Source organism: Lissotriton vulgaris, unplaced genomic scaffold (genome assembly GCF_964263255.1).
Source record: "Lissotriton vulgaris unplaced genomic scaffold, aLisVul1.2 SCAFFOLD_325, whole genome shotgun sequence".
NCBI lineage: Eukaryota > Metazoa > Chordata > Amphibia > Caudata > Salamandridae > Lissotriton > Lissotriton vulgaris.
The window spans coordinates 263929-279390 of NW_028243553.1; the positions used below are offsets into that span (position 1 = coordinate 263929).

The 15462-nt window shown below is 41.3% G+C and overlaps 1 protein-coding gene across 1 annotated transcript in view; it reads left to right on the top strand.

The window, feature by feature from the left end:
- The window catches only part of LOC147668304 (talin-2-like), a 1432932-nt gene that overhangs the window by 172364 nt on the left and 1245106 nt on the right, over window positions 1-15462 (top strand). The window contains exon 2 of the mRNA XM_086948621.1: window positions 9069-9124. The gene's annotated coding sequence lies outside the window, so the exon portion shown is untranslated. The remainder of the gene's footprint in view (window positions 1-9068; window positions 9125-15462) is intronic.

Consider the following 15462-nt stretch of genomic DNA (forward strand, 5'->3'; position numbering starts at 1 on the left):
CAAACGACCCAAACACGTAGGTGTTTGGGTCGTTTGTGTGGAGAGGATCTATCTATCTATCTATCTATCTATCTATCTATCTATCTATCTATCTATCTATCTATCTATCTATCTATCTATCTATCTATCTATCTATCTATCTATCTATCTATCTATCTATCTATCTATCTATCTATCTATCTATCTATCCTAACAGCAGCCCTGCATAATGGTGGGTGGACTTGGCCAAAGGAGCACTCTCGATTCCAAAACACAATGAATGATATACAACATGTAAAGTATTGCTCATAGTACTATGAAGTAGCCTGGCAGCGCTGAAATGCACACCCCATCTGAAGGCTAGAGCTCTTGGCCTAACAGACCTCTTTCATCTCAGTTTGCATGCACAGATTACTAATAAGTCACAAACCAGCCCCACAGTGGTAATTCATAATGAGAAGTTAGCAAATCGGGCATGGGAGGCATATGGAGAGCAAAATACTTCATTACTAACGAGACAAAATACAGGTAAGAAATATTCACCAGACCAATAGAGACCTTCCCTCTCTGGACCAGACAGAATGTAATTGTAGCCACAAGCGTAGATTGATGCAAGGGGTTGCGGTTCGTGTTTCGGCCCACTGGAGCATCTAATCTTTGGGCCAACCTACCGCTAGGCTGCTAATGTCAAGGAGGTCCACAGGGCCGCTGCAAACTGTGCACGTTGTACTCTACAAGAACTCTGTAACATAACTTGCACATTTATACATCATATCTTAATATCACATCCTAACACAAGGATTCTGTCGCCGCCATTTACTACCACAGCAGAACTGAGTTCAGCGAAAGAACGTGCAGGCGTTTTATAGGAAATAACACTGGTATTTCAATAATGTTTTTGCTAATGTCAAAACAATCTAAGCACAACACAATTTAAGAAACCGAAATCTCGCACCCGCTCCTTCCAAGGGAACGTTCCAAGAATCAGGAACTCACTGCTTCAAGATTTATGCAACAATCAATCATTCCCTCACTTCAAGAAGAAACTGAAACTTCTTCTCTTCAACAAATTTTGAAAACCCACACCCTTAGACCATCCAACTCTTTGTTGGCTAACACCCTGCAACCTCCAACTAAATCTGAGCAGCACTACCCCAGGGGAAACTGTGCAGCTACTCTCCTCACCTTCACAACATTCTTCCTAAGCTACTACAATATCTATTTCACTCATCTATGCTACTGGCCAAAAATTTCCTATTATACTGTTAATATGTATTTTATGTACTCCACCTGTAATTCTTACACTTGCTGCTATGCTAAATCTGTAATGCACTATATATTTACCGTACCTACCTCAAGTATCGTTGTATATAAATCCACAGTCCTGTTATGCCTTAGTTCCCACAACAAACGGGTACGGACCACAGCGAGTGCGGTTTATTGCATAGATGTCAGCTTTTTTAAAAACAGCAAGTGCTGAGCATTACGATGCGTTTCGACTGTGAAACACTGTCTTGATCACATGACGTACCAGAGGCCAATCAGCAATAAATAGTTGTGACAGTGATGAAACAAGCCCGCCCTTTCTAAAAGCATAAAGCTAAAAGAAATACTGCAACAATCCAATTTCATTCACAATGACAATCAGTCTGATTGTTGCAATGGGCAGCATTGGGAGCATAATACAGTGAAAAAAGTGCTAGTGCTAAAATATATAAATCTGATCCGCAAAAACCATAACTGCTCATGACCTCTGAGAAATGCCGTAAGATGCTATGTATATTTAAATAAAAGGTGATAAAGTGCAAGTGCAATATTAATATCCTGTTCAATCAATGTTAGTGCAAAAAATGAGCATAGCTCCGGAACCATTGAATGTGGTTTCATGGGTACATCCGATTGCTTGTAACTTAATATTGAAATGTCAAAAATATATATATATATATATATATATATGTATATATATGTGTGTATATATATATATATATATATATATATATATATATATATATATATATATATATATATATATATATATATATATATATATATATATATATATATATATATATATATATATATATATATATTCACCGAAAAAAACATAGGTTTCACACCAGTTATAGTTAGCTGGAAATTTTACTGACACAAAACCATTGAAATTCCCACGTTATATATAGTTAGTTGGACTCACTATAACTTGCGCGCCTGCAATGCACTGCTGATGACGTCACATATTACATCACTCATGACATGGTCAGTGACATCACCTCTAAGCACTTTAAATTATTATTTTACTGTTTCACTGGGTTTTCACCATGGTACGCTCCCCCCGCGCACATCTAAAAAAAAAACTAGAGGGTCAGGGGGGTCTACTCTGACCCCTTTTGGTCATTTCCCCCTTTGTTTTTGCCACCTCTTGTGTCTCCATCCTACCGAGACACAAGATGGCGGCCGCTCCGGACTGTTTGGAATGTTGACACACCCGAGAGCCAATCAGCTTTCTGCGCGCGAACTCGCGTAGCGCGCCTGCCGGGGCGCGCCTGCCGGGGCGCGCCTATAGATGTATATATTTTTTTGAACCTAAATTACTCAAAATCCACTGGAGCACATATCTTGAGACATAGCAAAGGCACATGGGGCTACCAGTCCCTACAATTTTGCCAAGTTTGGTGGAAATCCATTCAGCCGTTCGGGCTAAAAGTGAGTTCAACCGCCCTATGGAAATTAACATGGGGAAAACACGTTTTGGGACCCCCCTTTTATCTCTGCCCCTGCTTGACCAATCCCCCCCAAACTTTCAGGGAAGGAGCGGAGCGCCGCGAGGCAAATTTGAGGACATTTTCAGGCAGATTCCTTACCCGGCGCCAAGTTATTCCCAATAGAATGTTGCGAATTCCCTATACAAAATAATCCTAACGATAACTACCTACTGGTGACTGCCAGTAGGTAATATATATATATATATATATATCGTAGCAATTCCTGTTTCCTCGGCAATTCCACACCAAATAGAAAAAAGGACCCCAAAGCAGCAGATAAGTTCTCAGTGGGAAGATTTATTTGCTCTCAAAAAATGGTATTCCAGGCATGACGCGTTTCGGTTAACCAGTAACCTTGATCACATAGCGACACTGCAGCTTGTTACATTCTTAAATACTCATTTTTTCAAACATTTCAGTCATGTGATGACAAACAGTGAAAAAATACTTCTGTTGACGCTATGTCCTTATATATCAATAGCGACCAGCTTAAACATTGGTTAGGTTCTGGTTTATGATGTTGTATACATATTACTGCATAAATGCATTATATAACAATGTGCAACATTGCGCAATAAATAACTACAAAATATATGTATGCATAGAGACTTAATTCTTGTTTTCATTATCTTTGCATCATTATATTTAAGCGCAGTATTCCTTTGTATATAATAATAATAACAGCATGAATGCCTAAAATTAGTAAGTGCAATATGACGCATAGGTTATGTAAACATCTCATATTAAAAACTTTATAAAAATATTCAATATGGAGTTAAAAAATATCGGCATGAATGCCTATAAAACCAATATGTGCAAAATTACGCTTTTTAGTGCAAATCATGTTTCTGTGCAATTACTGCAGCTGATTAAATTGGTAACTAACAAATCATTTTTATCAGAACCGTATTCTCAATGTAAACTGTAATAATCATTTCCTATGAGCTAAAATTGGGTTACATGGTATTAAAAATCCAAACCTGGATATTCAAAAACCACCCCCCCCTAAAAGCTCATAAGATATTAAAACTCATTGAGTCAACAGAAAGTGCATAGTGCTGTGCAAAATGGAAAAATAAGTGAATTTTTAAAATTAGAAATTAGAGGCTAATTAATGACATTTTTTTACACAATATTTTTAAAACGATTTCAGGGTAAGTTATGATTCCTATTTTATTCGAGATCTACTACAGAAACGTATGCATGTCCTCGGTGGTGTTTAATCCATTGGGAGACTTGCTGTTAAGGTTTAGTATGTATTTAGTCTCCAGCTGCCTTAACAGGTTCTCTCTATCCCCACCTCTTTTCGGAGTTGGTACTGCTTCAATAACATAGTAAGATAGACACTTAATGTTTTTGTCATGTCTCGCCTTAAAGTGTCTAGCTACCGGGTAGGTGGGGTCGCTGTTGATGATTGCGCTAATATGTTGTAATATTCTCACGTGCACCGGCTTTATGGTGCTGCCCACGTACCTGAGGCTGCAGGTGCACGTGAGAATATACACAGCGAATTCTGTACGGCAGTCATAGTTCCCCTTTATTTTTAGCTCGTTCTTACTAAAGGGTGTGCTGTATTTGCTGGTATTTACACCAAAGGTACATGCTCGACATGTGGAGCATTTAAAGAATCCTTGTTTGACTGGCATCCAAGTGGGAGAAGCTGCCCATGCCCCTAGTGGTTGTTTCAGCTGAACAGCCATGTTCTTACATCTCCTGAAGGTCACCTGTGGTTTATTAGGGAGATCTTCTTTCAGGATGCTGCCTGTCAGCACAATTGGCCAATTTTTTGTTTAATATGGCTCTTATTTTGCGCTCTTGCCTGCTGAATGTAGTTATTAATCTCGGCGCATATATATATATATCTCTCTCCGCAAAAGGATCCCTTAGTCAGCGTGCTCTAGCAGTGGGTGCTTGGCATGGAAGCCGGGGCCTGGCCTCAGTTTTCAATTTCAAAACGAAGAATTGCACAGCACTCCGAAGTGAAGATATATTAATTCATTTATTTCAAACTAACCCAACCAACGCGTTTCAGCGTTCTGAGAAGGCTGAAACGCGTTGGCAATTCTTCGTTTTGAAATATATATATAATATATATATACACACACTGTATCTACCTCAAATGTTATCCTGCATACCATTATGTGTTTCTCTTTACTCCACATGGGAACCGTTGTACTGGATGCCGTGCTAATTCTGCAAAGCACCATTTACACTTGTACTATATCTTCTTTAAAACTGTCTCATCTTTATATCCTGATGTCTATCATTTATTTTGTGTACATATTGTCACTATGTATCTATACTTATTCCAAATGTAACTCATGCAGTTGCTGTTGTGAAAATGTTCTGAAGCGCCTGGATACCTTCCAGTCAAGTTCGCACTATACAAAACTCAATAAATAAATTCATTAATAAAGGTTGCCCCCTGGTCTCCAGCAGAAGGATATGAATGCCCAGTTGAAGTATTTAATAATGTGAGAATACAAACAGTCAATATCTTTTTTTGCAAGATTAGTCGTTTTCCATTTTTCTTTAGCCTAGTGTGTTTTGCATTTATTTCCCTCTTCCCAGTTTCAAAGTAATATTTAGAGTTGTTTCAGAAATGTCTTCCCCTCTGTAGAGCCCTTTGTAGCAATGATAAGATTATGAATCTCTGCATTATTTCATGCCAGCAGGCAGAATGTGTGAGTGTTGTTCCAGCAGCCACCAGTAACAGATTATCTTGCATGTCTTCCTAGAGGGGAGTTGAAGTATACTCAAGAGGCACTGCTTAGCTGACATTTCAGTATTTGCAATCTCTGCTCTTATTGTTTCAACCAGTAGGTACCTAGCGGCTGGCAGTCACCAGGCAGTCTGACCCCTGCTTATAAAGTATTAATATGCTTACATCTTCTAGCATGCATACATGCCCCTTCAGTTTTATAGTCCTCTGTAAGGCTATCTTTCTTTCTGTGGTTAAAAGGGCACCTCACTTCATAGGACATGCCGTTATTTGCACCCTTAAAAACTTTATAATGGTGGTTGCTAGATAAGCCATAAATGTATGCTTTCTGAGTATTAAAGAAATGTATCCTATTTTATGGGCGTTAGACAAAGTGCATGACTTGCATCACGCGCAGTGCATATTTCTAGCCCACCTACAATAGATCTGTCTGTTCAGAACTCAGCAGAAGAGGGAAATTGTCACAAATCTTATTTTCTGCAACTGTCCTACATTGAGATCCCAGAAAAGCTAAGTTTTGGCTGTTAACATGAGGTAAAGGTCCGGTTACTGATAAGTCTTGGTAAATCGCATAATTATTTATGTGAAATGTTGTAAAATTCAATGTGAATTTCCTGAAATTACGTTTTCAGTGGCGAAATGTGATTTACAGTATCTTGGTCAGTTTTGTTTAGCGGAGATACAGGCAGGAGGAGACTGGTTCAAGTAGATCCTATCTTTTGGACATGTTCTACTCAAACCAGTCTCCTGTTGGACAGTGTTACCCAATGCAAAAATCATTGGAAGATCTTGTCTGTGTCTAGAAATGTTTAGGCCGCAGTTCTAGCGTGATGGCCTTGTTTACTTTTCCCATTCAATAGAAAACATGTGCTACAGTGAATAAATCTGCCATTTGTTTTAGACTCTCAAAAGCCCTATGTCCAGATTAGAGGGATTAAGATCCTAGGCCCAGAAATCTGCTAAAAAATATATTTTATACAACCAACAGCTATCATCCAAGCAGGGGCGGCCTTAGGCATATGCAAGCTGTGCACCTGCACAGGGCCACCAAATCCCAGGGGCCACCACACTAATATAAAAATCCTCTGAGGATGGATACATATTTGTGTGGTGGCCCCGGCAAGGATTTGGTGGCCTCTGGCTCTGTTTCACTTCCAAACACCCTGACCCCCCTCTTCACTGGCCTCTGTGCTACGCCCCGCCCGGACCCCTTCTTCCGGGGCCCCCTACTTACGCTCCCTGCCCAGGGCCACCATGAGCATAGAGCCGCCCCTGATCCAAGCTACACCTGTAGTTCCCACCCACAGAAAGTGATGGTTTTAGAGAACCAAAGACAGAGTCCACAAATCAGTGGCATCCAGTTAACAGAGCTAGAGTGCCTTTGTGGTTTGTAACTGGGGATGAGGGGGAATAATAAACCCTTGAATGGAAAACCACTTACTGCTCTAACTTGTGTTTGTTGAAAATCACAAATAGGACACAGGGTTCAGAGAATTGGCTAGCAACAACTAAAGACCCTCAGAAGCCAAAACTTAGGGGGACCCTATCACATGATTAGATTGTCATTGAGACATTTTTTGTTTTGGGGGCACACACAGGATCTGGGACACCTCTGGACCCATTGAGTTCCATATGCAACTAGAGAACTGGGATTCAGAGGTTTCAGCCCAAAAGGAAGGAAAACACCATGAGACCCACAAGGTGCAGCCAAGTTCCAGGCAAACTAACATGGCCTCACCTTATGTTGGGAAGGCACCTTATTGTCTTGCATGTCCTGTGTTCTTGCAAAAGATACCAGTGATGCTTCAGGTAACCGCCATGCACTCCTTATGTTAATACAAACATGCTACATGGCCCCATACACTAGCAGGGAGGGGCAATAGAGGATTCCCCTCTTGGGGAGTTGTCAGAACTACACATGGAGAGATAGACTTCTGGGTGGCTGACAGTCAAAGTGTCATGTGCCCCTATTTAGAATCTCAGTTTCATTACAGCCTGAAGTTGGCAATGCCCATGGGTGAGGGCACAGTTTGGGTGTACATCCCTTTTATACCACAACACTCGGGGTGGATCTTGACACAAAATAAAGATATAATTGTGGATGAAAAAGTAATTTAAGGAAAAGACCCCACAAATGATAAATCACCTCGTAGTCGGGCTGAAATTCTCAGCATATATGATCATCCCTATCTATTGGGCAAAGGGACTCCCTAATCCTGTCCACTGAAGCCCTGGAAGCATCTCCACTTATTGGCCACTGTAGCTTTTGTGAATGCATCTTTAATGCTTGAATGTTTACTTGAGAAACCTATCGGAGGGATGTTGCTTTTTATCAGGTAATTCCTGGTGATACAAATATATTGGTCAAATTAAATTGAGAAAACAATAACATTGCTTCAAGAAATCAGAAAGGTACAGGGAAGTAATAAAAATCACAGTGTAGTTAAAGGTACTACATGAGGGAAGAGGTATTGGTAAAGAGCAACGTAAAGTTAAAGTGTAAAAGGGGATTAAATAATCACCCACGTAAATAAAACAATGATTATATTAATCGGGAAGAGTAAATGTAAGTATTACTGCTAACAGGACGAAAAGGGAAACACCTATATTTTAAGCTTGAAGAACAGAGTGGTTTATGGTGGTTTCCCTGTAAATGTATTAAAATAAAAAAGAAAATGTGAGATTTACCTCATATTTCCTGACAAAGGAACCTCAAGATAAATGCAAAAATAATGTGATGAACTGGAGTCCTGTGTGAAATACTCTGAGATTAAACCCCCAATAGTAAACTTAAAGTGATGAACCCACCCGAAAAAACATGGAACTTCTTTTAGTTGTATTGACTAGATAAAATCCTTCACACCATTTGGTTGAAAAATGCTGACAAATGACCGTCCTTCAGCCAGAGTAAGTCGAAAGTGCAGACATACCCTGCTCCCAATGGGAGTTCAATCTTCAGAGCCCTGAAGAAGATTGCCATATTTGGGTCAGAGGACAGAGTATTTCAGGTGGAGGTGAAACCAGGCTATGTTTGAGAACTCAAGAACATCCATGACTATTGGAAAGAATTGCATTGGGTTGTGATATGATTGGCGTCGGTACGGTTGCTGCAGAGATGCTCCAGGGATCTTTGAGCCTCTTTGCCTGTAGTAGCGACAGTGCTGAGCATGCGACTCTGGGTGGTAGATTATTTACAGCTCGGTTTTATTTAGCCCTCTGGAGGGCTATTGCTGAACTTAAGCTCGGGTATCAACCGCTCGCAGAGCTAGTCCTACTAAATGTACACACTGCACGTGTAAGAGCAGACCACAGTTGTCGCCACTTGTGATAACGTCACTTGCCAGAAGTGTATGCATCCAGCAATACATAACTCTACTGTGTAAAAATTTGCAAATTAGTAACTAGAGTCCAATTTGTGACCACGTGTTTTTATAACTAAATGTGCCAGCTATAATGAGCTATCCGTTTTGAGACAACTAGGCCTTTGCACCTTTAACCCACTCATAGGTGCAAGGCCCTTGGGGTTCAGCTCTGTCGGATCACTGAGTTGTGGAAAAGCAGGGTTTCCAGTGCTCCTCACCCTGGTCCTTCTTTCCCTTTCACAGGAACATAAGGAAGCGGGCAACAATCTATAAGGCAATATGCAAGACAGTAGATCCAGGTAAGGATCGTCGTTTGCCATTTACTTACTTTTAAGAGCACTCACTGTTTTTTGATTCCTGTGTTGTGATCAAACATTTATCGCGCCCAACTTTGTAAGAGACCTTTATTGCTTCTAAATACCTCAAAGCTGATTGTCAAAGTTTATATGCTTATTTTACGTATTTAAAACCACTTTTCTATTCTCAAGATGCCATTTTACAGTTGTTTAAAGATTTACCCACACACAGTATTACCGCATGGTATTAAATTGGCTCCCATGTTCAGTTGATGTTGCAGAGGAGAAGTGCCTTGAAACTTTGGGAATACTCACAAACTTAGTTTTATGTGGGTGTTGAAAAAGATTTTTTTCAAATTAACACAAAAAAAGAGAGAGGAGATTTAGAGAACTGCAACTGTTCACTCCCCATTCATATATCGGACAGTCACAGAAACCCCTGGGTCTAGAGAAGGGTCAGATTAACCTAGCTGTACAGGAATGTTCCTTTAGGACGAATTCGTCCTAAAGAAGGAGCATTCCTGTTCAGCTAGGTTTTTATGACCCTTCTCAAGACCCTGTTTAAAGTTTTTTCAACCCATTTCCACCCTAGAAAGGTTTGTCAATGTACTCCTGTCAATGGCGTGGATGAGTCCCTGTCCACGGTGGGAATGGTAAGCAAACATCCACCAAATTGGCTATAGTGCAGAGAAAGGGAATTTTCCATGTGGAAAAATGTTTTTCCTGTGAAGTAAAAAAAAACTTAGCATGGGCAACTGCGCTGCTGAGAGACCTTATTCCCTGTTGAACTCTTTGAAAAACTATGCATATTGAAATGCCTTTGCTTGAAGAGCAATTGGAATTGAAGAAGTTTACCCAGGAATAAACTCCTTGAAGCTAGACGGTCGTAACATTCCTGGAGTACTCTTGAAAACCTTTCTGAATTCTAAAAACATTGGTCTGCGGGCCTGATTGTTCACAACGCTCCCTCCCTCTGTCCTCTGAGTAAAACTATATTCCTAGAATGATTGTGTTACACTACGTCGTTAAACATTGGAGGCCAACAGGTCTCGCTGGGAGACCTATTGGCTCTGCTAATATTTTCAAGCATACCGCCGTGCCATATTGTAGGCGCGCGCCTACGTTCAACACATATGTGTGCCTACAAATGGACACAGGCTTTGTCTTTGTTATTTACTGATCTTAGATGAATCTATAACTAAAATAAAAAGATCTTTTTTAAAAACCTAGAGGAAAATCCTTATAAAACAACAAAAAACAAATGGGCTCGACCTAAAAATATGACGTTACTATATAACCCCGTTTATGCCATGAATCCCAGCAGAGCATGCTTTTATGACCAACTATGTCTCTGCTCATAGGCAAAGATTTTGACAAAACCGAGATGCTGGGAACGTTTGCTTGTTATGTGCTAATCCTGAGCCAATACATATTTTTTTTTATGTCTAGTGAGGTTTATATTCGTGTGGTGAAGCGTAACTCCTGTTCTATTTTACCTGAAAACCAAAACAGGAGAACACCACTGTCTCTGGGGCCGGAGGTGGTCAGAAAATGGCCAGGATGTATTAATTTCAGCCTGGAGCACGGGCTTTCTAAAAGGGATCAAATCAGGTGGTGTTGCAGCATCCGATCAGTTTAAGGAAACCACTAACACAATTAAACACCATTGCCACCGTCACAATATAGGTGGCAAACCAGGCCGAACCTGAAGCCTGGCTCTGGCTCAGCTCAAGGTCCTGTCGAACCTCGAGCCCATTACGAGCCGAGCTTTCATCTGGCTCCCTCCACATACTCTGTATGTGGGTTAGGACCAGTGCTCCCGACTTTGGACCCGAGGAACGGGGTTCAAGTCTCGGCATCTGCTCATCATCCTGTGATTCTGGGCTAATCACTTTGTTTCCCCATCCCTATTAACAATGAATGGTGACCTTGTGTAATCTAACGGGTACTTAAGTAAGGCGCTCCAATACCTCCGGGTCTTAGAAAAAAGACTGCCGAACGCTGCACGGAAGGGTAAGCACAAAGCTTTAACGTAAGGACTGTTACTCTATATTAATAAGAGCCATTATAGTGTTTACATCACAATTGTCTTGCCGCTTAGTTCACTGAAGGTTCGTGTTTAATAATTAGCGTTTTTACTAAAGTACTTCTCAGAGCAGTGTAGTGCTATAATGTGCCATATTTAATTCAAAGATTCTACATGGTAAAGAAAAAACTAGTTTTAATATTGAATAGACTTTATCATGTTTTGTGTGATATTTGGTCTATGCTTTACATAGCAAACATTTTCTAAAATCCGATCCAGACCCCTGGCTCAGCTCTGGATCGCCTCTCCCCGTTGACTCTTCGGCTCTTCTACCTCGACATTACCATCGTCATATCTACCATTCCCATTATGACCACCACACGGCACTGTGCATTCCTATTGCTTGCATGCCTTACCACAAGAAAGCCAAACCTATTGGCTTGGCTCGTGCTTCCTTAAAGTATGTCACTGTTCTCTCCACTTGTTTTCTTCTCAAGGGCCTGTCCTCAAGATGTTTACATTACTGCTACGGAGTTGTGTTCATGTATATTTTGCACGAGTTCGTCCTGGTTGAATTTTAAGGCTTTCATCTCTATTTTTAAAATGTTTTCAGTGGAATTTACTTTGCAACATTACATTTATGGCTCTAGCCCTGACTCTTTACACTAAGATTATCAAGCTGTTAAAAATTAAGTACTATAAAAAGAGACAATTATGCTAAACGAGCAATTTGGAACCCAAAACTTATGAGACTGCCTCAATGCACATGAAAATGATAAACGTGAACAATATTGAGATGCTGGAACCTTGGCACAGCAAACAAAGCTTTCATTTGTATGCCTTGGGGATTATCGAGTCTTGTGTCATTGAAGATAGTGAGAAAATGCATGCAGTATTTCCTTTTCATAATGTAATGTATGTGCTGTATTTATTAGCACGGATGTCTGAGGGCATCAGCGTGCTGTACAATGATGTATGAGATAAAGTATCCCCTGCTGTACATTGTAAGAGCACCGTAAGCCACCGAGGAGCTCCATGGCCAGATACAGGCACTGGGCCAAAGACAGAGTGCTTTCATAAGCCCGCAGTACTCCTGAGTGAATTGCAGCATATTTTTTCAAAGTCCGTTTGGCGTGCACAATATTCTGTACATCAAGTGTGGGATTCCAATCCTCGATAGTGTTTTACATTTGCCAAAGCCAGGCATGTGTAGGTGATCCAATCCTGGGGCTTTTCGTTCAGGGACTATTCGTTTTGTTACTTGTAAAAGCAGGACTGCACTTCCCTGAAAACAAGGGATAATGGCCAGAGATGTTTTTGACTTCTAAATCTGTCTTCGAAAGCATGGAATATAACCTATTATAACACTTTTAAAAAGTATTACTACACAAGCATCTCTGTGCTCTGGAGTTGTACTAGTCTCTAAATAAGTAGAGGAATCGTATTTTAGTTGTTCTGTGGCACTCCCTACCTTTGGATAGGGACCCCCCACCCACAGTTTAAGAAACACTGTTCTGTAGATTTCACCCAGAACTGACAGAAGCCCAAACTACAAAAGCATTTCTGAGCAACTGAGTAATAATAAGTGGAGGTGTTCTGGGGGCTAGATCAGCCCATTCTCTAGCCGCACAGTGAAAACATCTTCAACTCGCATATGGAGTGCATGCAGGAGAACAAACCCTTGGAGGTCATGGTTATCCAACCTGGAATATTATGTGATGTCCAACCAGGAGGGATAGAAGTCCAACTATTGGATGTACTGTTAAGCCACCAGTAAGTACTATAATTCTACAAGTCTTGGGCATCGCTACTCGTTTGTAAAAGATTTTCTGATGGATAATTCACCTTAGAATACTCTTCAGGCGCCAGAATCCCCATTAACTCTGTACCGCATCAGAAGTGACAGAGCTGAGCCTTATATACGGGACCCCCATGCGCAATGAAAACAGTTCTTCTACTTCTGAAACCGATCCAGAGCTCTGTTCCCAGTTTTGTTGTCTCCTGAAAACAGAATGAAATCCAGTGTGCTAGGAAAGAATGTCCCCCTCCTAAAACCACAGCTTTCAAACCATGGAGCAACTGAAGAAAGTAGATGTAGGTCATTGACCAACGCAAGGTGTTAGTCTAGTGCTTGGGACTTGACTCAGTTGTGTGACAGGTGCACCTTCATGCTCAGGGAGGCAGTTGGGACTCGAAACTAAGTCGTACGTCGCTGAACACAAGAAGTAGTCACAGGTCTCGTCTAAGAACCGCTTCCACTCCAAATCGAGGGCACAAAATCAATCCTGAAGATGCTCCCATGAGAGGTCAACTACACAGTTGAGTTCTCTGGAAAGGTAAAATCGAAGTCGTAACGCAAGCACAAGAAAGCACCTCCTGCCAACCTCTGTCCAATGGGAGGGTGTCACAATGTCAGTTGGTCTTTTTCCGCATCAGACCCGATTCCACAGTTGGTCCCCGTTTCCTGAATTTTCTGGGCCATCAGTGACGCCACAGCAAATTGAAATCTTGAAGTAGTCCATGCTGAAGGTATTTTTATTTAGAAGGTTTTATATAGCGCTAGCTCCACCCGAGGGTATCTGAGCGCTTTACATCAGCAGTGGAAGTACACAATAACAAACAATCATGGCAGTTGAACGAAACGGGCTATACAGGCAGGTCAAACAAAAATAAAAATTCAGTGAGTAATTTAGGATACATAGTGAGTAGAAGTACATATAGGATGAAACGGAGAAGCAAATTGCAAGAACCAGAATTTTGTTATAAATAGTAATTTAACAGTATGCCAAGGAGGATTCAGAGGACATAATAGGTAGTGGGGGGTGGTAAAGTGAAGGGGAGGGAGGTGAGGGAGGAATCAAAAAGAGAGGGTGGGTGAGTGATGGGGGAAGGCGGAGTAGCCTAAGGAGGGAGGAGGAGAGGTAGTCAGAAAGGAGATCAGAGATTTAGTTTCCCCAACATATAGTGAGAAAATGAATTTTAAGGTCTCTTTTGAAGCTGGAATAGGAGGGGTTGCATCGAAGCTCTTTGGGTAGGGCATTCCAAAGGGTTGGGCCCTTGCCAGAGAAGGAGCGGGACTTCGAGGCAGTTTTTATGAGTGGGATGGGGGTATGAGAAGAAGAGTGTTGGTACTTCTCAGTGTTTGGACACACAGCCAGCTTTTTAAGTTTAGATGTGGGGTAGGATGGGGTCTTCTGGTAAAGGGCTTTGTGAGTGATATCGGCAATTTTATATGAGGATCTGCCTTCGATGGGGAGCCACTTGAGGGACTTGAGGGCAGGGGAGATGTGGTCCAAGCGTTTACAGTTTGTTGTTGGTCTGGCAGCAAGGTTGAGAATTGATTTGATGTGTGCCAGGTGGATTTTGGGGGTGCCAGAGAGAAGGGTATTACCATAGTCGATTTTGGATAGAACAAGAGACTGGATAATTAATTTGAAGTCTTCAGCTGGAATAAAAGGTTTGCTTTTTTTGAGATGCCGGAGAGTGAAGAGTGCACTTTTTGCTGAGTTCTTAACATGGGAATTTAGTGTGAGTTTATTGTTGATGGTGATGCCGAGTGATTTAACAGATTCGGCGAGGGAGAGAGAGCAGTTTAGCGCGTTAAGGTCAGCGATCCATGAATGAATGGGGAGAGGGTTGTTTTTGGGAGAGAAGAGGATGATCTCAGTTTTGTTAGGGTTGAGTTTCAGATGGTTGTTGTGGAACCAGATTTGGATCTTGGTTAAGGAAGTGTTAAGGTGCAGGATATCAGCATGGGATTTTATTTTTTAGTACAGTTGGGTGTCGTCACAGGTGGTAGTTGATTTGTTCTTGTTTGAGTATCCGGGTAAGAGGTTAAAAAGGGCAGGAGAGAGGATGGATCCTTGAGGGACACCAAGGGAGACAGAGGTTGGGCTAGAGAGGCAGTTTTGAATTTTAATTTGTTCGGTTCTATGTTGGAAGTAGGAGGTGAATCAGTTAAGGACAGTGCCCTTGAGGCCTAAGCGATTTTTGAGTGTGTTGAGTAGGGTTGGGCGGTAAACTGTGTCATATGCCGCGGAAAGGTCAAGAATGATGAGTAGGTAGGTCTCGCCCTTGTCCAGGGCTAGGTGAACATCATCGACTATGTTGAGAAGCACGGTTTCCGTGCTGCAACCTCTAAAGTCAGACTCTATTTTATGTAGGTCCTGACTCCATCTTGGGTAATGGAAGTTGCCATCTTCTCAATCGAAGTCGATGGAAGTCACCATCTTCCCTGATTTATGCAGATTCAGTGTCATGTCTGCCATTTGACGCAGATGTCGTCTGACCCTATCTTTCTAAGAACTGTGAAAGT